Genomic DNA, 21,673 nt, shown 5'->3' with positions numbered 1-21,673 from the left:
TTTATTCCCGTTGGTGTCTCCAACCGAGACTAAAGGTCCCTGCCCAACGGCTAAACCAGGACTAAAAGTCCTCCAACCTTTAGTCCCGGTTGGTAATACCAACCCAGACTAAAGGTAGACCTTTAGTCCCGGTTGGTAACCCAATCGGGACTAAATGTCCTCGGATTGGTTAGTTCAAAAGGAAAGCATGACATCCATTGTTAGATGTGTTGTGTAGGTGGGGTGGTAAGCTACGCGCGAGGCAGTGTATAAGGTCTTAGGTTCGAATCTCACAGGGCGCAGCGGTGAGAGACATTATTTTTTTTAAAGCTGGGAGGATCTTTAGTCCCGGTTGTGGCAAACCAGGGCTAAAGGTCTCACAGGGCGCAGCGGTGGGAGGCATTATTTTTTTTAAAGCTGGGAGGATCTTTAGTCCCGGTTGTGGCAAACCAGGACTAAAGAACAACACCTTTAGCCCTGGATTGCTAGTCCCGGTTGAGAAACCGGGAGTAAAGCTAGTTTTCAACCGGGACTAAAGCTCATTTCTGTAGTAGTGATAGCAGTGCTTCATGATGAGACCGTACCGTGTCGTTTTCGTACCTTAGACGTCGATGATGGTTCGTTCTATAGTTTAGTTAAAGGAAAGAAGCAGTATCGTGAATTTTCTTGCTTTGGCCGAGTTTCATTATAGACACTATCATGCCTACAAGGATGACATACGAAATGTAGTAGCCATGTGCAAGTGCAACACCACCACCACAATCACCCACCGCATAAGGAAGAACATCTCCATGTAAATGCAATATTCCTCGCAGACACAAATATCAAAATAATTTGATCTATTGGATGCAAATGCATGAGCGTCTAGCTAGCATCCTCCAAAACATTTGAACTAGTTGGGATTAACAGAAAAATGTATCCGGAGAGGACTCTTCCACTTGTGGGATCCTAAGACCCATGTGAGATCCGTTTCGGTGTTAGCTCATGAGGCACATCTTCTCTCCTTTTCTCGTGTTCTTATGTAATCTTCCTTGATTCATTTTGATATAGTTGTCTTCTTCCATACTTCGAAAGTTTAGAATTGGCGCCTCCTCCTCCCCACTTCCTCCCAATCTCTCGCTCCAAAATTTAGGGATGACGCTTGCTCCAGCACACGCACGTACGCCTTGCTTATAGCATTATACTTGCAACCTTTGGCCCACACTAGTGCCACTCTTTTTCAATCTAATCTCCATCTGCCATGGAAGCCCTGAGCTCATTCATGCCCAGAACAACTAGAATTGCATCTTTTCCCAAGCATTTTCAATAAGTGGCCAACATTTAGCAGCTAGTAGTGAGAATTTATGACTAACGAGCGAGAGTGATATAACATTTTAATCCACCATACATCAGTAGTTCGGTGATAGTTACGTCAACCAGACCCAGCCCAGGTTCAACCCACCGCTGGCTGCCCGCGCGGCCCGTGTGCTCCGCTCCTCCCCTGCTCGGGTAAAAGTGAATACCCCAGTAAAGTAAAGAGACTTTTCCCTGTGTGCCATTATAAAAGATCGTAATCCCCTGTGTGCCCCTGAAAAAATTCAGCGGTCTTCAGCGCCACTACTCCAACTTTTTCGTGTCATCTATGCCACTTCCGTCAGTTTTGGCTCTGACGCCGTTAAACTGCAGGGGTGAAAAGACGAAAATGCCCTTAAGTTCAAATATGTTATTAATTTTTTTGAGCATCTTAACGACTTCAAATGAAAAAACTCAAAACTACAAAGTTGTAGATCTCGTCGAGATCTATAATTTTCATATAATTTTTTTTTTCATTTAATTTCGCAAAAAAAAATGATTTGATATGATTAATATATCTTAGAAAAATCATATTATTTTTTTTGCGAAATTAAATGAAAAAAAAAATTATATGAAATTATAGATCTCGACGAGATCTACAACTTTCTAGTTTTGAGTTTTTTCATTTGAAGTCGTTAAGATGCTCAAAAAAAATTAATAACATATTTGAACTTAAGGGCATTTTCGTCTTTTCACCCCTTCAGTTTAACGGCGTTAGAGCCAAAACTGACAGAAGTGGCATAGATGACACGAAAAAGTTGGAGTAGTGGCGCTGAAGACCGCTGAATTTTTTCAGGGGCACACAGGGGATTACGATCTTTTATAATGGCACACAGGGAAAAGTCTCTAAGTAAACCGCAGCACCCGAAGAAAAGAAAATGATTTGACTGATTAATCCTCCTCCTCCCCTCCGTCCCCGTCTTTCCCCGACCCCACTAGCCGACGCCAGCGTCACGTCCCACCACCAACCTAGCCCCCCTCCACCGCGTCACGCGCGTCCCCTCCCTCCCTCCTCCTCAGATCGGCGGCGAGCCCGGGCCCGCCTAGTGGGGGAGGAGGAGCTTCGACCCGGGGCGCGGGCCATGGCGAAGTCGAGCGCGGGACGACGCGGAGCTGCGGGCGCGCGTGCGCGGCTGCCGTGGCGGCGAGGAGGTGCCTTCTCCATCCGCGTCGCCAAGGGCCGCGGCATCTTCGAGAAGCTCGGCAGGCTCGCCAAGCCCCGCGTCCTCCCCGCCCCCCCTCCCCCCCCCCCACCCCCCCCCCACCCCGTCCCGTCCTGCTTCTATCTCTGCTTCCTTTTGGCTGCTGTGCTGCGAGCACTAAATCGGGTTGCTTGGAGAGGATTAGGTGGCTCAGAGAGGATTTCGGGGAGCAGGTGGTTATGCTGCTTCATCTCCTTTTGCGATGCTAGCTTGACCAGACGGTCGTGATCTGGGCAGCTTGGATCCCACCAGTCCACCAGGGGCTACTCTGAATCGTCATGCTTTGTGCCCTTGCCGCTGGCTTGACGAGATCCATTTTGCTTAACTGATGCTTCTAGCTCTAAATCACGAAATTCGCTAGATTTTTTACTTGTGGCACCGGCATTCCAATCATCCCACTGCACACTAGAACAAGCAATTGTCGTATAAATTGAGCTGATTGCTCCTGCTACTGGAATTGGAAGTAGCCTACATTTAGAAATCGCATACACTCTGCATAGTTTAAGTGCACAGAACTTGCCTATTAGCTGTCACGATTCGAAGCTCCAGACCAAGAAAATGCAAATGGGAGAACACAGACCTTGTACGTTAACCAATTGCACCAACTAAGGGTCAGAAAAGAGGAGCAATCGCTACCTGCCAAAGCTGATTGGATGATGTGCTGCCACTGCTTGATATGCCCTTGCAAACTGAGGTTAGCTGGAGCTGCCAAAGTTGGCTAGAGGTGATGATGCACCGTCCCAGTTAGGCCAGTTTACATACTGAGATTGGTGGCATTATGAGACAGCCTAGCACAACCTGCTAAAAGGGAAATGTGGTGCGAGGCAATTATGTTTTTGTTCACTGGAAGCGGGTTGATTTGATCGACCCGGTAGCTTCCCAATCCAGATCGAGACATAATCTCTTTGTCTCATCACATAGTTTTTGTAATGCTGGCTGCTTCCATTTGGACTTTGTCGTATCCAAGCCAACATAGGTGTTGCTGAACAGGGTCATAATATAACTGCCATAGCTTAGTTGTTGTTTTCAAACAATTTCTTTGTGGGTATGAGCAGAAAGTGGTCACTTTGAGTTTGAGGATTGCAAGAACACTGATTTTCTTTTTTCAAATAGATGGAGCCTGACAATTTAGGGCCAGATTCTAATTGAAGCGAGTTTGCTCTGGAAGATAATCCCTTATTTTACCACAGTTATTACATCTGTCCAAAACATGATTTTGTTTACTTTGGGTTTATTAGCCGTGGCCTGCGGAGATTCGCTAAAATTTCTTTTTGGTAGCTAATTGTTTCAGAAAGTGCTAGGCGTTCCTAGGCGATTGTATCTTCTTGATGGCTAGGGTATTGTCATGTTAAGTGGAGAATTTTTGGCATATCAAAACAGAAAATTTAACATTTTAAGCCACCCATGAGTTCTACGACCGTTATTTCATCATCTACCATCTTTATTTCTTCTCCCACATTCATATATAAATCAAATGCTCTAGATGGAGAAAAACGCCTAGACAAAATGCCTAGGTGCTCCACCTAGCGCCTAGGCAGAACTAGCATTGCCTTTTGAAAACAGAAACTTTAGCTTGGGCGGCATATGATTAGAATCTAAAAATAAATATATGCCATCATGTGCTTGGAAACATAATGTAGTAACTGTGTTAATATAAAAGATATATGCTTGCAACATCTTCTGAAGAATTTTAACTTTATGCAGTTAAACAATCTTCAAGAGGCGAGGCAAACAAAGCTTTCCTCCGAGTATTAAAGTATTCATCTGGGGTAGTGCTTGAGGTTTGTTTCTGTATTGACAATGAGACAATCTTGCTAGCTAATACTGTCCAGTACATGACATGAATTGGTTATTTTGTTCATCATTGCCTTAAGGTCTCATTAGGGTATATGCTGTTGTTGAAAAGATGGAACACTGTTTGGGGTCATTGTGTATTTTTCATTGCATACATAGTTAAATAAACTTGTCTTTCTTCTGTTGTTTCTATCACTCATGATATGATGCATAACATTACCTTCAGCTGGTGTTGTGTATTGTAATACCCCTGCAATCAATAAAAAAATGTACTAGTTTTTTCCTGGTGAAGGTTACTGCTTAGTCTGCTGCCTAGATACTAAACCTTCTCCTTTTTCATTTCATCCTGCCAAACTTTTACAAGCTGAAACATCTAACAAAGGTTGAGGTTATTTCCAATGATCCCCGTGGTTGTACATTTGTTCTGGTATGGTACTATTGTACTTTAATTTCGTTCGCACTGCTTCTTGTGGTTTATTTGAAGAAACCATTGGTTGTATCCATTACTAACTCTTTATGCCTGGACTGCAGGGATTTGATAATCTTAGGAGTCAAAGTGTAGCGCTGCCACAATGGACAATGCGTAATATTGATGACAGGTTGTTGCCTAGAATGTTTGCTCTATGGTAGTAGTTGACTCTACTATACTGCTATTTTTATCCATCTTCTTTTGTCCCCTCTTCTTTACCTGTTGTTCTTTGCTATATGTTCTGCAGAAATCGTCTGCTTTTTTGTATCCTGAACATGTGCAAGGAGATACTTAGTTATCTTCCGAAAGTTGTCGGAATTGATATTGTGGAGCTAGCTCTTTGGGCAAAGGTGCATATTAAACCTTTTCAATCCATTGCGAGGGGTGTTTGTTTGTACCTGATCTCTCTTTCATTGCTTTCTAATATATAGGAGTAGGATACCGACATTATCCTTTAGTGATTTAATAAAACTAATTTAACCCAAACTGTTTATCTATAATACTTTAAGATCGAGATTAAATTTAGCTTCTACAAGCTAGTTCGTGCATCTTTAATTATTTTTATTGATTGGGGCATCTAGCCATCTAGTGAAAACCATAATGTTGGCGAGAATTTTCAATTATTCTGGAAGGTTGAGATTGTTATTCTCTTACTTGGAAAATGATATGAGTAGATTTATCTTGAAAACCAGTTTCAAAATTGCATATTATTGTATGTTATGTAAATAAATAATAGGAATTAGTGATCAAAGTTACGTTTGAAGACTATATATGCCCAACAGAATTTTACGGCTGGAGGAATATAGGTTAAAGAAAATGGAGAAGATATAAAGTTAAAGTTTGACCCTTTCAAATCAGAATACAACATAAAGATAAGGAGTACTATTCAGAGCAACCTTCTTATTTCTGTAATGCATAACTCTACATAATGATGGTTTTGCTTGATATGTTCCATTCATGTCTTGCTGTAATGCTGTCTGGATATTTTCTAATGAACCCTTTTCAGGAAAACACATTGACCATTGATAATCAAGTGAGCACCCAAGATGGACAAGAAACATCAGTTGCTACTCAAACCGAGAGGAAAGTAACAGTAACCGTTGAAAATGATCTCGTGTCCCAAGCAAAGGAGGAGGAAGAAGACATGGAGGCACTTCTTGACACGTAAGTACATGCATCTTATATGTAGATTTACCCCTGATTATTGCAAAAATACTCCAAAACTGCATGAAGTCAGCTGTTTATTGTATTGATTCTTTTAGCAGTAACCAGTATCCTTCTAGTAATTAAATATACAGTTTTTGAAGTTTGCATCTACTATTTTTTTTAGAATACAAGTCGCTTATTCCCTAGTTCCATTGAAACGAAACTAAGACTTGGTCTGTATTTACCATGTACGCCAGTGGAAACATAAGGGGATTTAGTAGCTCATGCTGCCCATGCCCCCATCAACTCATCCTCATGGTATACAACCTTGATAACTTTCACTGTACCATTATGTACAAGAAATACCAGACTCATAGAAAATATCGTGCTCCAACAACCCGTCTGCCCTTCCAATCTTCCCATGCATGATTATTCTGCATATCACTTGCTTTTAACCTTACTACTGCTGAAATGATTTTGGTGGCATTACAATCTTACTGGTGTAAATAATGCAGGTATGTTATGGGTATAGGTGAAGCAGATGCGTTCTCTGAGAGATTGAAGCAGGAGCTTGTGGCTTTGGAAGCAGAAAATGTGTATCAATTACTCGAAAGTGAGCCTTTAATAGAGGAGGTATTGCTTCTATGTTTCTTTGTGATGTATTATTAAATTTTTGTTCACTAATAATGATATACTACAGCATCCGATTGCAATTCTGCCTATCACTTTTACACTGGAGTGATAATTATTGATGTTTTTGGTGTGGAAGTTTATTTCATCGACTGATCTAATTGCTTAAAATTTCAGGTCTTGCAGGGTCTGGATGCTGCTAGTGCCACTGTAGATGATATGGATGAGTGATTACGGATTTTCAACCTGAAGCTCAGGCATATGAGAGAAGATATTGCATCGGTATGCTTGGGAGTTCCGTCAGTTAGATGCCTAGTTTACTCGATTTACTTGTTAGAAGCATAGCTATGAAAAGTTGAAAACCAGAGAAACTACTCAGTTTGAACCTGGAAAAAAAAACAGGATGAGGGGTTTATTGATTAGGTACAGGAACTTAAGAAGTATACTGATAAGGGAAAAACAGTGGAAAATAGATGTTAGTTGGAAATATTCCTCTGCATCTCCAGAGATCAAACATTCAAACCCATAACCTTCCCTTCAAAACTCAAGGACTTTACCATCTGCACCATGCTTCACATATGTATGCTATACTGTGTTGGACTGCAGTTATCCTATGATAGCATGCTGTTTATTTGAGTTACACAAGCATTCAGAATTCTAGCCCCTCTGGTCTGACCTTTTACAGTATCTAACCCCTCAGAATTTAGGTAGGATTCTACCTTTGCCCTTGTCCCGGTCTCCTGGATTTGCCATTCTGAAATAAAAATCTCATGTTAGTTTTTGGGATCCTGGTGTGGTCAATTGTTACCAGAGGAAACAAATTCTTCTAGATGCTGATAAGAAAGAACTTCACTTAACTGAGTTGTATGCTATGTTATTTTGCAGATTGAATCACGTGACAACGGCTTGGAGATGCAGTCTGTAAATAACAAAGCACTTGTGGAAGAGCTAGATAAATTGCTTGAACGTCTTCGGATTCCACAGGAGGTATGGTGCAGAGAAGAATAATGTTCATCTCCCTAAATGTTATGTGTAATATTTGTTTTTTTTGTTTATATCCAATGCAGTTTGCAGCATCGTTAACTGGAGGCTCATTTGAAGAGTCAAGGATGCTGAAAAATGTTGAGGCATGTGAATGGTTGACAGGGGCCATCCACAGCCTTGAAGTTCCAAATCTGGACCCATGCTATGTCAACATGCGTGCTGTAAGCTATCTCCATCATTCTCATTTTCTGCAATTAGTTACAATTGACTAGAGCCAGGTCAATTTTCCTTAATAAACCCTATTTCATAGAGCCAATAATGTGTATCACTGTTTCCTTAATAAACCCTATTTAAATTTTCCTTTGTGAAAGTTAATGTTGAGATCTGTGTGTGCATCTCTGATAATTTATTATAAAAATCCTTTAAGGTTAGAGAGAAAAAGGCAGAGCTTGAGAAACTGAAGACAACTTTTGTTCGACGGGGATCAAAGTTTTTTGCGGAACTACTTTCTCCAGCTTGGTAGACTTCATGATAAGTGACAAAAGCTACTTTTCACAGGTTTCTTCATTGCTTTCTTTTCAAAGTAAATATTTCCTTTTCCATTTTACAAAGTGAGATGACTTACAGAGTTCACTTTGAACTGAAAGTAGCGAGGACAATTGAAGCGGCCTGATCATGCTGACCTTAGGTATAAGTGCAGGACATACGCCCGGCTTCTGCAACACTTAAAGGTAATAATTGTCTCAATCTTGCCATGGGATCTGCGTCATACTACATATTTTACTCCAGTGCCATATTTACCATTTCTTGCTACTCATTTACTTCAGAGTCTGGACAAGAGCTGCTTAGGCTCCTTGAGGAAGGCATACTGTCATTCCCTTAATTTACTACTACGTCGAGAGGTCAGATATGGATATTGAATGGTTTTTCTTTAATAGCCGTACCACTTCACTTCATGCTCTATCTATTTCAGATGTGTTCATTGTTTTCAGCTAACATATAAAAACTCATAATTTATTTTGTTTTGGGTCTTCTGTTAAAAGGCTAGTTTTTTTTTAACAATCCATGTCTTCTTTATTCAATTTTAAAGGATTCTAAATTTTAGAATTACTTTCTTCAATTTGATTCAGGCACGTGAATTTGCCAATGAACTTCGTGCAAGTACAAAAGCACCCAAGAATCCTGCTGTGTGGCTTGAAGGTTCTAATGGCTCGGGTCACAATGGAAGCAGTGCTGATACTTCAACAGTATCGGATGCATACTCAAAGACGCTCACAATATTTATCCCACTTCTTGTGGATGAGGTTAATCTTTTTTTCATTAAATGCAGCTCCATGACTATCTGTTTTACTTGATAGACAAATTAATAGCTATTACATTTACAGAGTTCCTTTTTTGCACATTTTATGTGCTTTGAAGGACCTGCACTTGTTCCAGCTGGTTCTCCTAATGTTAATAAGAGCAAATCTGGAGGAAATGATGCAGATGATGACCCGGGTCTTATGGATCCAGATGGCAATGATCTTAAACCTGGTATCTTTTCTTGTAATGACAAATTTGCATTTTATGGGTGTAATGCTAATGCTCCGTTTCTTATGTGATAACCCTGCATGCATGCCATGTATGTAACATTGTTGCTCTGTTTCTTATGTGTGATTATCCTATCTCCAGATAGTACATCTGCTGAACTGGGTACATTGAACAAAGCTCTTCAAGAACTACTCGATGGAATCCAGGTAAATTTCATGTTATAGAACACTGCAACCCTCACTCTTACACCGTGGTGGAAAGAAGAAAAAAAAATCTTTTTTGATGAGGCAAAATGAATTACTTGTAGATTGGGCTAATGGGCTTCCTTCAAAGCTAGATTGTAGTGAAGTATTGCAGCTTCCTTCAAATGATAGTGAAATGTTTTATCCCTTCTATTGCAGGAAGACTTCTATGCTGTTGTAGATTGGGCATACAAAATCGACCCCTTGCGCTGCAACTCCATGCATGGGATCACAGAGCGGTACCTTTCTGGACAGAAAGCTGATGCTGCAGGATTTGTTCGCAAACTACTCGATGACTTGGAATCAAGAATATCAGTACAGTTCAGCCAGGTTAGTTCCCTCGCTGATCCTATACCGCTCTAAGTCTTTCTGTCCACTGCTTGTTTTTGTTTATGCATTTATTTCTTCTCTCTTTTCAGTTTATTGATGAAGCATGCCATCAAATTGAGCGTAATGAAAGAAATGTTCGTCAAACTGGGATTCTAGCCTACATTCCAAGGTAATTGCATGTGATAACCCCCTCCTTTCTTTTTATAGGGCATATTAGGAGTTGGAAAAGTTTTAAGAAGTGTATTTTGAGTCTTGAACATCAATTTCTCTGACAGTATACAATCAGTGTCGTAGTCTATCGAAACTTACGTAAACTAAGCATGCATATAATTTGACTACTTGTTGGTCAAAATTTATGAAGTTTGATATTTTCAAATCCTAATACGCCCTATAAACACAAACAGAGGGAGTAATTGTGTATATTTTGATCAGAAATGCTGACAAAACATTCCATGTGTGTTGTCTCCCCTTTTGTGTATTTGTGTTACTAAATGCTAGTCTTGCATGGTTATTTATTAAATATTAATTCAGCTGCACTTAGACTGACAAAAAATTCTAAATATTTTGGATTTAAAAAAGATACATAATAGCACATATTCTTCATAGGAACATACATGTTAAAACATTCCTGACGGAAATTGGCAAAAACCCTGTTTAAATGTGGTAAAGCATAGCCTATAACAGTATAACCCTATACTATTGCATTCTCTGTGTAAACAACAGCAAATGAAGTCAACATGACGCAACAGGTTCTCACATACGTTTTGCCTAAGCTCAGCTCTTACCCAAAAATATGAAAACTGGCAATAAGCAACAGGCCTCTAGTGTTCTCATTCTTGGCAGTGGTGATTATATGATAAAATTCTGCTAAAAAGTAAGATCATTCTGGAAAAGTATGCTTATTGATGGGTATATGTGACAAGTATTTGTCTTGAGAATCCCTTCGGAAGTAGTAAACATAGACCAAGATTTGACTGTTATACAACAACAACAACAACAACATAGCCTTTTGTCCCAAGCAAGTTGGGGTAGGCTAGAGATGAAGTCCATAAGAAACAAGGATAGGAGAAGCATAAAAGGAGCACAAGACAGAAGGTAGAGTTAGGTCACGGCTCAGGCACGTTTATTGCTAGTCTCCAAGCGCTCCTATCTAAGAGATATTCCAAGCTACCTCTTTAGAGATATTCCACTCCTTAAGGTCTCTCTTAACCGCTTCGTCCCAAGTCAGTCTTGGTCGACCTCTACCTCTCTTTACATTGTCGACCCGCTTTAGAACCCCACTACGCATCGGTGCCTCAGGAGGCCTTCGTTGTACATGTCCAAACCATCTCAACCGATGTTGGATCAGTTTCTCCTCAATTGGTGCCACCTCTACCTTATCCCGAATATCTTCGTTCTGGACTCTACCCTTCTTGTGTGCCCACAACACCAACGCAACATACGCATCTTTGCTACACTCAGTTGCTGGATATGTTGTCTTTTTGTAGACCAACATTCAACACCATATAACATCGCCGGGCGAATCGCGGTCCTATAGAACTTACCTTTTAGCTTTTGTGGCACCCTCTTATCACAGAGGACCCCAGAAGCTTGACGCCATTTCAACCAACCAGCTGAAATTCTATGCCTAACATCTGCATCAATGTCGCCATCCTTTTGTAGCATCGATCCTAAACACCGGAAAGTGTCCTTCTTGACCACCACTTGCCCATCGAGGCTAACGTCTCCATCCTCCTGGCTAGTCACACTGAAATCGCACATCATATACTCGGTCTTGGTCCTACTAAGTCTGAACCCTTTTGATTCTAAAGTATGCCTCCACAGCTCTAACTTCCTATTAACCCCTGCCCTACTCTCATCAACTAGCACCACATCATCAGCAAAGAGCATACACCAAAGGGATATCACCTTGTATATCCCTTGTGACCTCATCCATCACCAAAGCAAATAAATAAGGGCTCAGTGCTGACCCCTGATGTAGTCCTATTTTAATTGGAAAGTCCTTGGTGTCGCCATCACATGTTCGGACGCACGTCATCGCATCCTTGTACATATCCTTGATAAGGGTAATGTACTTAGTTGGGACTTTGTGCTTTTCCAAGGTCCACCACATAATATTTCTTGGTACTTTGTCGTATGCCTTCTCGAGGTCAATAAAGACCATGTGCAAGTCCTTTTTCTGCTCCCTATATCTCTCCATCAATTGTCGTATCAAGAAAATCGCCTCCATGGTCGACCTTCCAGGCATGAACCCAAACTGGTTCTGGGTCACACTTGTCACGCTTCTTAGGCGATGCTCAATAACCCTCTCCCAGAGCTTCATCGTATGGCTCATCAGCTTAATCCCACGGTAGTTAGTACAACTTTGTACATCCCCCTTGTTCTTGAATATTGGTACTAATATGCTTTTTCTCCATTCTTCAGGCATCTTGTTTGACCGAAAAATGAGGTAGATATCAGTGCGGCCTCACTCTTCTTGTGTGACTTCTCCTTCGCCGCCACCACCTTCTTGAGTTCCTCCTCCCTTTTCTCCCCCACCTCCTCCCTCTTCTTGAGTTCCTCCTGCTTACATATCAGTTCTGCCTCACTCTTCTTGTGTGACTCCTCCTTCGCCGCCACCACCTTCTTGTGTTCCTCCTTCTCCACCACGGCCTGCTCACGGGCGACGGTGGCCTGCTCACGGTACGTGGTGGCCCGCTCACGGTCCGCCGCCCGTTCAGCGTGCTGCTGCACAAGAGCCTTCCATCTACTGAAGTAGAAATCCATCTCATTCTCGGAGAATTGGGAGGACGTAGAGCTCGACCTTGGGCCGCTTGTCGACCCAGACACCCTCCATACTGCCCCCGCCTCTCCGTCAAAGTCGACGCCATGGTCGGCTTCCGGTACCGTGGAGGTAAAGAGGCCAGACGCCATCCGTGCTGCCCCCGTCTCTCCGTCAAAGCCGACGCCGTGGCCGGCTTCCTGTCCCGCGGAGGTAAGGAGGCCAGACGCCCTCCATGCTGCCCCCGTCTCTCCGTCAAAGCCGACGCCGTGGCCGGCTTCCGGTCCCGTGGAGGTAAAGAGGCCAGACGCCCTCCATGTTGCCCCCGCCTCTCCGTCAAAGCCGATGCCATGGCCGGCTTCCTGTCCCCATGCTGCCCCCGCCTCTCCGTCAAAGACGACGCCGTGGCCGGCTTCCTATCACACGGAGGTAAGGAGACCAGACGCCCTCCATGCTGCCCCCGCCTCTCCGTCAAAGCCGACGCCGTGGCCGGTTTCCTGTCCTGTGGAGGTAAGGAGGGACGGTGTATCCTACGCAGGGGATTCGATGTTGGCGGGACGACGGGAGAACCGGCTGAACCTGTCGCGATCTTGGTTGGCGGCGTGGTGTACACGACTGTGACGTCCACGCTTGTTGATCATGGTGCAGTTCTTGTAACACCCTCGGTGTTTGGCTTCCACTAATTGCATTTCATTTCATAAGCATGTGTACCATCTATGTCATCATTTCCATTGTCACTGAAACATATGAAACATTTCATTGCAACATATGATTGAATTGTTTATTTTAGTTGTTGTATTCCATGTGATCATTAGAAGTGGTATAACAAGTTTGTAAAGTGGTTGATTATGGTCTAATACACCTTAACTACACTTAGGTTACTTGTTGGAACATTGTTCATGTAGATCAAAATGACCAAAATGCCCTCAAGTGCAAGTTTGACTTGAATTGACCCTAGGAGTCTCACTGTTTGACTGATTCAAAAGACCAACTTAGAGGCTTTGCATGGCTGTGCACTCTTTACCAAAGTTGTAGCTAAATTATCAAGGAACAAAAGTTGTTTTATGACCAACTCATGAAAATGGCTAGAACATGCTCAAACATGGCCCACAAGTCAGAAGTACATGCTGATTCCATACTTAGCAAATTTTTCTAAGTCCTAAAGCGAAGTACAGTTTCGTGTACCAATGTTTGGAGCCGTGTATCTCCTTATCAAAGCCGAACCAGCTCGAGCTCCAATGGACAGAGTTGTAGCTCCCATATAGATGATCAACTTTGTTAACTATGGCTTAGTCTAGGTCGTCACGGATTAGGAGTTAATCGTCGTCAAACTTGCTCTGTCAGTCACCTTCGACGATGACTGAATCGCGTTTTCAGAAGAACGATTCAGTGAACATGGCCGACCGGGTTCAGAAAGCGCCGGACGCGTGTGCGCCGCGCGTCGACGGCCGGCTGACCGCGCTGGCCACGCGCCGTGCGCCTCCTGGCGTCGCAGCCGCGCCTTGAAGCCACCCCACGCCTGCTCGACGCACCCGCCATCCTTTTTCTCATTCTTCTCCGCTCGCCACAGCAAGCAAGCCGCCGCTCCGCCATCGCCGCTCCTGCTTCGCCGTCGCCGAGCTTGAGCGCCACTAGGAAAACGCGCGCTACGTCTTCGTCGTAGCTCCGTGGTGTTCCTCGCGACCTTCTCCACCATTTAGCCGGGCTATTAGCGCTTGGGTAAGGTCGCTGTGACCTTTCCTACACCGTGCGCCATGGCCGCGCCGGTGACCTCACCGTGGCCAGCACGGCACCATTCCCCTCCTCCATTCTTAGCTCGTGTTTAGCCTTCTCCATCACGTGTAGTTGCTTGGGTGTAGATGCTACCACCAATGCTGGTCCAGCCGCGCCGGGACACGGCCGAGCGCCGCCGTGCGCCTTGGCCGAGTCGCCGCGCTCCGTGGCCAGAGCACCTAAGGACCGCTAGAGCTTCGGATTTGTAGGTCAATCGACGCGTGGGAACTGGGGAAGCACGTCGGTGCTATTCGTTTCGCCGGGAGGGTTCGCCGTCGGCAAGTTCCCTCGTCGCCGCGCCGGCGGAACCGTCTCCCCTGTCTTCGTCTCGCTGACGGGTGGGATCAGCTGACGCCCGGGCCCCGCAGGTCAGCCGCCGAGGCTCAGGCGGGATACGGCTTGGGCTGAGCCGCGTCTTGGGCCGCGCCAGCGTTGCTCGTGGGCCGCCGTTCCTTGGGCCAGCCCACCAGTAGCGGTTAGGTTTTATTTTGTTTTGTTTAACTGTTTTTCACAGTTTTGGTGCACCATTTCAAAAATAGGTAACTCAAGTTTTATAGATCCAAATGATGTGGTTCTAATTTTGTTGGGTTCCTGGTCATGTCTAGTATTTAACAAAAATATTATATGAGCACATGTTTTAGAAATTTTTGATGAATTAAATAGGAGTTTGAAATGTGTTTTTAGAAGCATGCAAACTTGTGTGAATTTTATCTTGAGTTTCTATGGTTCAAAAATTATGAAATTTGGTGGGCAGTCTGTTATTGCTTAGGTGAAGCTCTGGTAAAAATTTCAGAGCTAGTGCATGTGTAGTTTTTAAGTTATAGAATTTCCTTTTATTAATAGGTGGATCTTGTGTGAATTTTCATAATTTTTCTATAGATCCAGTGAAGGTGAAATTTTATGGGTGCTATTCTTATGCCAGAAGGATGCTAGGAAAAATGTGAAATCTGTTGCTTGACACTTTTCATTAGGATTTCTTAATTATGCCATTTTAAGCTAGTATGCCTTATCATTTTTGTGTAGACTGTTATACTTACTCAATGGCTTTGAAATTTTTATGGTAGTCTATGTGAAGCATGAGATAGCTACTGTAATTTTTGTAGATTTTTATGAATAGTTTTACTATATATTGCTTAAATCACCTAATTAACTAAATAAATTGGAAAAGGATATTAAATAATTTATTTAGAAGTTAGCACTATACTTTCTGATGTTTCTTAGGTATGAAAAACAAGTTGGTAAACTTTGTTTGGTCAAATTGGGCTTTTGCATCATCATTAAATAATTAAGTTAGTAAACCTGTCAATTCTGGACAGATTCTAGATTTACTGGAATTGGAGTTGGTCAACTTCAGAATCATGCTTTGATGTTTACAAATAAATTGTAGAGAATTTCATAAGCTTTCCAGAATGTCCTCTTGCACGTCATTTGGAGTTATAGAACTCTGGTTATGATAGAATTAAGTTGCTACTTGTTGCATATGAAGCTTTAACTGTTATTTTAAATATGTCTTTACTATTCTAAGTTCATGGTACTGTTCCTAGGTGTTAGGCCCTTAACTGAAGATGAGCATCTTTATCTTAGGTTATGCAAGTTAGGTAAGTTAATCTTGTTCTTTCAGTTAAGTTAGAAATATGCTTAAAGTGATTTGAATAGGGCTAGTCTTACTCGGTAAACGAGTGTCCAGTAATGCGTCCGTAAACACTTACTATGATCCATTCATCATGAGCATCATGTCATACCTTATGCATCCATGGTATTTATCTTTTGCATCGGCATGCAATAGGTGTACCGGAAGGAGTGACCCTACTGCAATTCGAGGAACTGAACGAGCAGCAGCAGCCGACACCGGAAGTTCAGGAGGAGCAGCCTTCAGGAGAAGTGCCAGACGAGGTCGCCGTTGAGTGCCCTGACCACCGTCCTTGCAACTTTGTGAAAGGCAAGCCCCGGAGCATATTAAGCCTTCTATTTCCGAACTGCAGTTACAGTATTATTATTATTACATATATTGTTGCATTAAGTTTAGGTGTTGTATGCAAACATTTGCTGCATTGGTTAACCATTCCTTGTCCAAATATTGTTACCCTGAATCCTATGTAGCTCAGGCTCGAGTAGTGCTTAGCCCTGCTTAAACGCGGTAGAAGTCGGGTGATTTCCTGTCACCTGCGAGATATAGGATGATACATGTGGCACGGTTGGCTATATTTGCTATCGTGGAAAAGAACCAGTCTTAAGTGAAATGAAGACCGGACGGAGGCTTGCCGGTTTGCAGTGACTCCGTCTGTGTCGATTAAGGACTGGATCTTGGAGCCTTTCCTGTTCATGTTGAACGCATGCCTCTCTCTTAGTTGGCCGGCCCGATGACCGACCGCGAAGCCGAGTAGTTCACCTCAGGCCGAGAGTCGATAAGTATAAAGTGCGCCTCGGAAGGGAGCTGTAGGCGTGAGTCCAAGGGCAGGTGATTTAAAAGTCCTGATCGTCCTGGCAGAAGGGTAATCCCTGAGAGTGCTGGCGCTGATCGAACCCGCGAATTTGGTTCCTGAGATGTCCCAAAGGTGACCCACGGCTACTCTTGCAAAGTATGCCAGGGTGAGGGTTAGGAATACCCCCTCAGCTGAGTTGTAATTCGATTCGAATCGCCGTCTCTCCCGGTTAGTGAGAACTTGACGGGCTTATCTCCAATGTAGTTACACTTAATAACTTAATGGTTCGGAAATGATGATATGATGATGACAGCCTTATTATACCTGCTATGGTTAATATTGTTTGCTCCTAATAAGTGAGTGCTCTAGTACAGGTGCTAATCTAGTGGACAGGTAAATAATGATAAGCTTGATGCTAAGTTTAAATTGGTTACTGTAATCATAAGCTCTTTTATGCAACTGTGTCAAGCTAGCCCACCTGAAAAGCCTTGCATGATCCTTGGTGTCTTTTATTTCTGGTTTTAGACGGGTAAGTCTAGCTGAGTACCTTCTCGTACTCAGGGTTTATTTCCCACCTGTTGCAGATGACCAGTTCTACTTTGGTTGCTGCAAGTACTGCCTTCTCCCTGCTGGGGATGAAGACTAGACCGTTGGGCACGGTCTCTACTAGTTCTCGTACCTGTTAATGCTTTTGTGGGACATGACTCTGATCTGGCAATGTATTTGAAACTATGGAGTTATGTACTAAACTATGTTGCTTCCGCAGATTTAAACTTGGTTTGTAATATTTTATTTCGAACTCTGATGGATGTAATCCGAATGCTACTTGTGAACTGTTGTAACGAATGATGTGTTATGTCGAATCATTACGATCTTGGTTTGTATGTCGAGAGTTGGTTGAAATCCTTCGTGATTTCCGGACTACCGGGATTATGGGAGCTTAAGTACAGGAATTTGATCGCTTCGGTGATTGTTTTTGTACTTACGTTCTTATGATTTGGTCGGTTCTGTTACAGTTCTAACTGGTGTGAGATACCCTTCTGATCACCAACCTGCATCAAACAATAATCAACTTATAATTAGCATCTGAAGATCAATAATTCTATAGAATGACAAGATTGGTGAATTTTAAATTTGGTTAATTTTAGAGTTTAGGAATCAATTTAAATAAATACAAATGTTGTCTTAAAACTACTCAAAATTCACTTGTGCAAATTGGGTAAGTTTTTTGGTTATGAAAGTTTTTATGGTGATACATAACTATGCAATACACTTCACACAAAAATTTCACAAATATTTGAATTCAGGAACCATTTTAAATAAATATAACTTGATTGAGTAATTTAAACTAAATTCACTTTAAATAGCTACACAAGGTTTCTGAGGTTTAAACTTTTTCTGAGGATAGAATCTTCATGAAATTAACTTGTCTTCAAGTTTCAAGATAACACTTAAACAGATTAATTATTATCATTTTTCCAAGATTAATAGAAAAAATATATTTTAATTGCAAAACCGGTTTTGCAATTAAAATGTGTTTTTGCCATTAATCTTGGAAAAATAATAATAATTAATCTGTTTAAGTGCTATCTTGAAACTTGAAGACAAGTTAATTTCATGAAGATTCAATTCTCAGAAAAAGTTTGAACCTCAGAAACCTTGTGTAGTTATTTAAAGTGAATTTAGTTTAAATTGCTCAATCAAGTTCCATTTATTTAAAATGGTTCCTGAATTCAAAAATTTGTGAAATTTTTGTGTGAAGTGTATTGCATAGTTATGTATCATCATAAAAAGTTTCGTAATCAGAAAACTTATCCAATTTGCACAAGTGAATTTTGAGTAGTTTTAAGACAACATTTGTATTTATTTAAATTGGTTCCTAAACTCTAAAATTAACCAAATTTAAAATTCACCAATCTTGCCATTCTATAGAATTATTGATCTTCAGATGCTAATTCTAGGTTGATTATTGTTCGATACAGGTTGGTGATCAGAAGGGTATCTCACACAAGTTAGGACTACACCATGATCAACAAGCGCGGACATCACAGTCGTGTACACCACGCCGCCAACTAAGATCGCGACGGGTTCAGCTGGTTCGCCCGTCGTCCCGCCAGCATCGAATCCCCTACGCAGGATACACCGTCCCTCCTTACCTCCACGGGATAGGAAGCTGGCCACGGCGTCGGCTTTGACGGAGAGGCGGGGGCAGCATGGAGGGCGTTTGGCCTCCTTACCTCCGCGGGACAGGAAGCCGGCCACGGCGTCGTCTTTGATGGAGAGGCGGGGGCAGCATGGGGACATGAAGCCGGCCACGGCGTCGGCTTTGACAGAGAGGCGAGGGCAGCACGGATGGCGTCTGGCCTCTTTACCCTCCACGGGACCAGAAGCCGGCCACGACGTCGGCTTTTACGGAGAGGCGGGGGCAGCACGGATGGCGTCTGGCCTCTTTTACCTCCACGGGACCGGAAGCCGGCCACGGCGTCGGCTTTGACAGAGAGGCGGGGGCAGCATGGATGGCGTCTGGCCTCTTTACCTCCACGGGACCGGAAGCCGACCACGGCGTCGGCTTTGACGGAGAGGCGGGGGCAGTATGGAGGGTGTCTGGGTCGACAAGCGGCCCAAGGTCGAGCTCTACGTCCTCCCAATTCTCCGAGAATGAGATGGATTTCTACTTCAGTAGATGGAAGGCTCTTGTGCAGCAGCACGCTGAGCGGGCGGCGGGCCGCCGCGGACCGTGAGCGGGCCACCACGTACCGTGAGCAGGCCGTGGTGGAGAAGGAGGAGGAACTCAAGAAGGTGGTGGCGGCGAAGGAGGAAGGAGGTGGTGGAGAAGATGGTGGCGGCGAAGGAGGAGTCACACAAGAAGAGTGAGGCCGCACTGATATCTAAGCAGGAGGAACTCAAGAAGAGAGAGGAGGTGGTGGAGAAGAGGGATGAGGAATTCAAGAAGTTGGTGGCGGAGCAGGAGAGGTTCAAGGACACACTTGACCTAAAAGAGGTCAACTTGAGGCTAAAGGAGGACAGACTTGCCAGACTTGCCGAGAAACATGCCGACTTACATCTAAAGTGTGAGGAACTGAAGGCACTCTGTCGGAAGATACTTGAAGATATGTGAGATGGTAATATCAGACTCCAGTATTTACTGTTACGTATTACATTTTGCTCATACCTTGCAACTGAATTTAAAACCGGTTGAAACTTAAATGGATTGCATGTGTAAATGGATTGCTCATGTATTGCCGAAGTAATTCAATCTTGGCTTGTTGTTTTTCTTTCCTCCACAAAATTTAGTGCTTTTCTTTAACTGTTGCTGCATAGCCAATTGAAGATGAGGCAAGTTTAGATGACAGAGCAAAGCTAAGGAGCCATCCATGACCATGCTAATCATATGACAATTAGGATTGGTGTGTAGAGGACTAGCTAGTGTATCACTGATTTACTTCTTGTGAACGCTTTATCAAAACTCATATTAAAGCTGGCCTGATCTGTTCCTGCAATTTTACAGTCCTTTTAATAAGGGCTCTTTAGTTTTGTATGTATGTTGCTCTTCCCTTCAGTTTCTGTTCTTTTGATTTTCAGTTACTTTGTTTCTCCCCTGCATTCCTCTGCCCCTGCCCCCTGTGCGTGTACTGGCTTGTACTCTCACCTTGAAACACTCACTTGTTAATTGTACATATCTACATATGTTCTGTACCTGCACACAGGCTTAACTTTAGTCCTATGTTCCATTACATTCATTTTAGTGCTTTGATGATTTATGTTGTCTAAAGCAGAAAGGTTGACTTCATTGAGCAGTTCAATGAAAAACTTCTTCTAAAGCAAGACAAAGAAAATCTCCAGATTATTGATGTAGGCTACTATCATTGTTTCCTATCAATTATTTATTTCCTTGTGGTAGCTGCAATATTTGTTGTATTTTGAACTTACTTGAGTCACTGGCCAGGTTAGAAACTCTGATCTGATTGAAGTCAACAAAACAGAGTTCATGACTCCCTTCAGCATTCATCTTTCTCTACGAAAATAATCTAATCTATTCCTGACATTCTGCAACAGGACAGTTGCACCTTGGAAATTTCGTGGGGAGCTAGTTACATCATTTGATGACCATGAGTTGTGGCATCCTAGCTGCAATACCAATAGGCTTTCATCACTGCAGACCAGGACTTGATTATCTCATATTGCAAGAATTCAAAACAGACAGCACGTGGTTTTGACAGTGAGGCCAGAGAAGGTATTGTTAATTTTTTCTCATTTTGTTTTGATGAGCGTCTTTGCTTTAGTCTAAGGAATAAACTGGCTGAATTTTCCTCAGTTTCGCCCACGGGATCAATTAACATGAGCAACATCTTTACTGGAAGGAGCGTCGTGAAGATTGCCCCCAGCGACCCTACCCTCACAATTGCTCAGCGAAAGAGAGGTGACAGTAGCAGATCTACTATCCACAGCAGTGTTTCGGAAGCTCTTGAGGACGTGACGGTAGTCTTCTATGACGAGGACCGCAATGAAATCGACACAGGAAACAGTAAAGGCCTGGTGCATGTCTTCTCAAATTAACTTTGACATCGACCCCCAATCTTGTAGATACCTCTTGTACCTGTACTTGTTTTCCCTTGTATTACAAATGTAATGGTCAGCCGGCCTGATTATAGTAAATTTGGGACAACTTTCTAGCTGAAATAAAAAGGGCCTTAGATATCCTACAGCTCTCTCTTTGTCTGTCTCTCTCTGCCTCTCTCCGTGGATTTTGGGGAGGGGACGAGACCGGAGGAAGGGATCGGAGTCCCGGCTAGCTATCTCAAAGATCTTGACTATCAAAGGCCTAGCTAGCATGACTGTGTTGACTTGAGCGCTGCGACCTGACGACCTGCAGGCAGATGCGTGCGCGGACCGATGCGTTCAAGGCGAGGCGATGACAGCGAATGCCTGTCGTCCCGTCCTGTCCCGCCCCCGGCCTCCCTCTGACCCCCTATGAGCACGGCCACATGAGCGTATGGCCGGAGCCGGCGCAGGCACCGGCACCGTGGCGTTGAATTGATTCCTCGATCTGCCCGCTCACGATCTGAATAATTATATTA

At 43.1% G+C, this 21,673-nt stretch overlaps 1 pseudogene; it reads left to right on the top strand.

The window, feature by feature from the left end:
- The first annotated feature begins 4,658 nt into the window (after positions 1-4,658).
- LOC136534837 (exocyst complex component SEC3A-like) lies at positions 4,659-21,306 on the top strand (annotated as a pseudogene).
- Positions 21,307-21,673: the final 367 nt, after the last annotated feature.

Source organism: Miscanthus floridulus, unplaced genomic scaffold, assembly GCF_019320115.1.
Source record: "Miscanthus floridulus cultivar M001 unplaced genomic scaffold, ASM1932011v1 os_2345, whole genome shotgun sequence".
NCBI lineage: Eukaryota > Viridiplantae > Streptophyta > Magnoliopsida > Poales > Poaceae > Miscanthus > Miscanthus floridulus.
The sequence above is the reverse complement of the archived record's forward strand: the minus strand, read 5'-3'. Positions and strand labels throughout refer to the sequence as shown.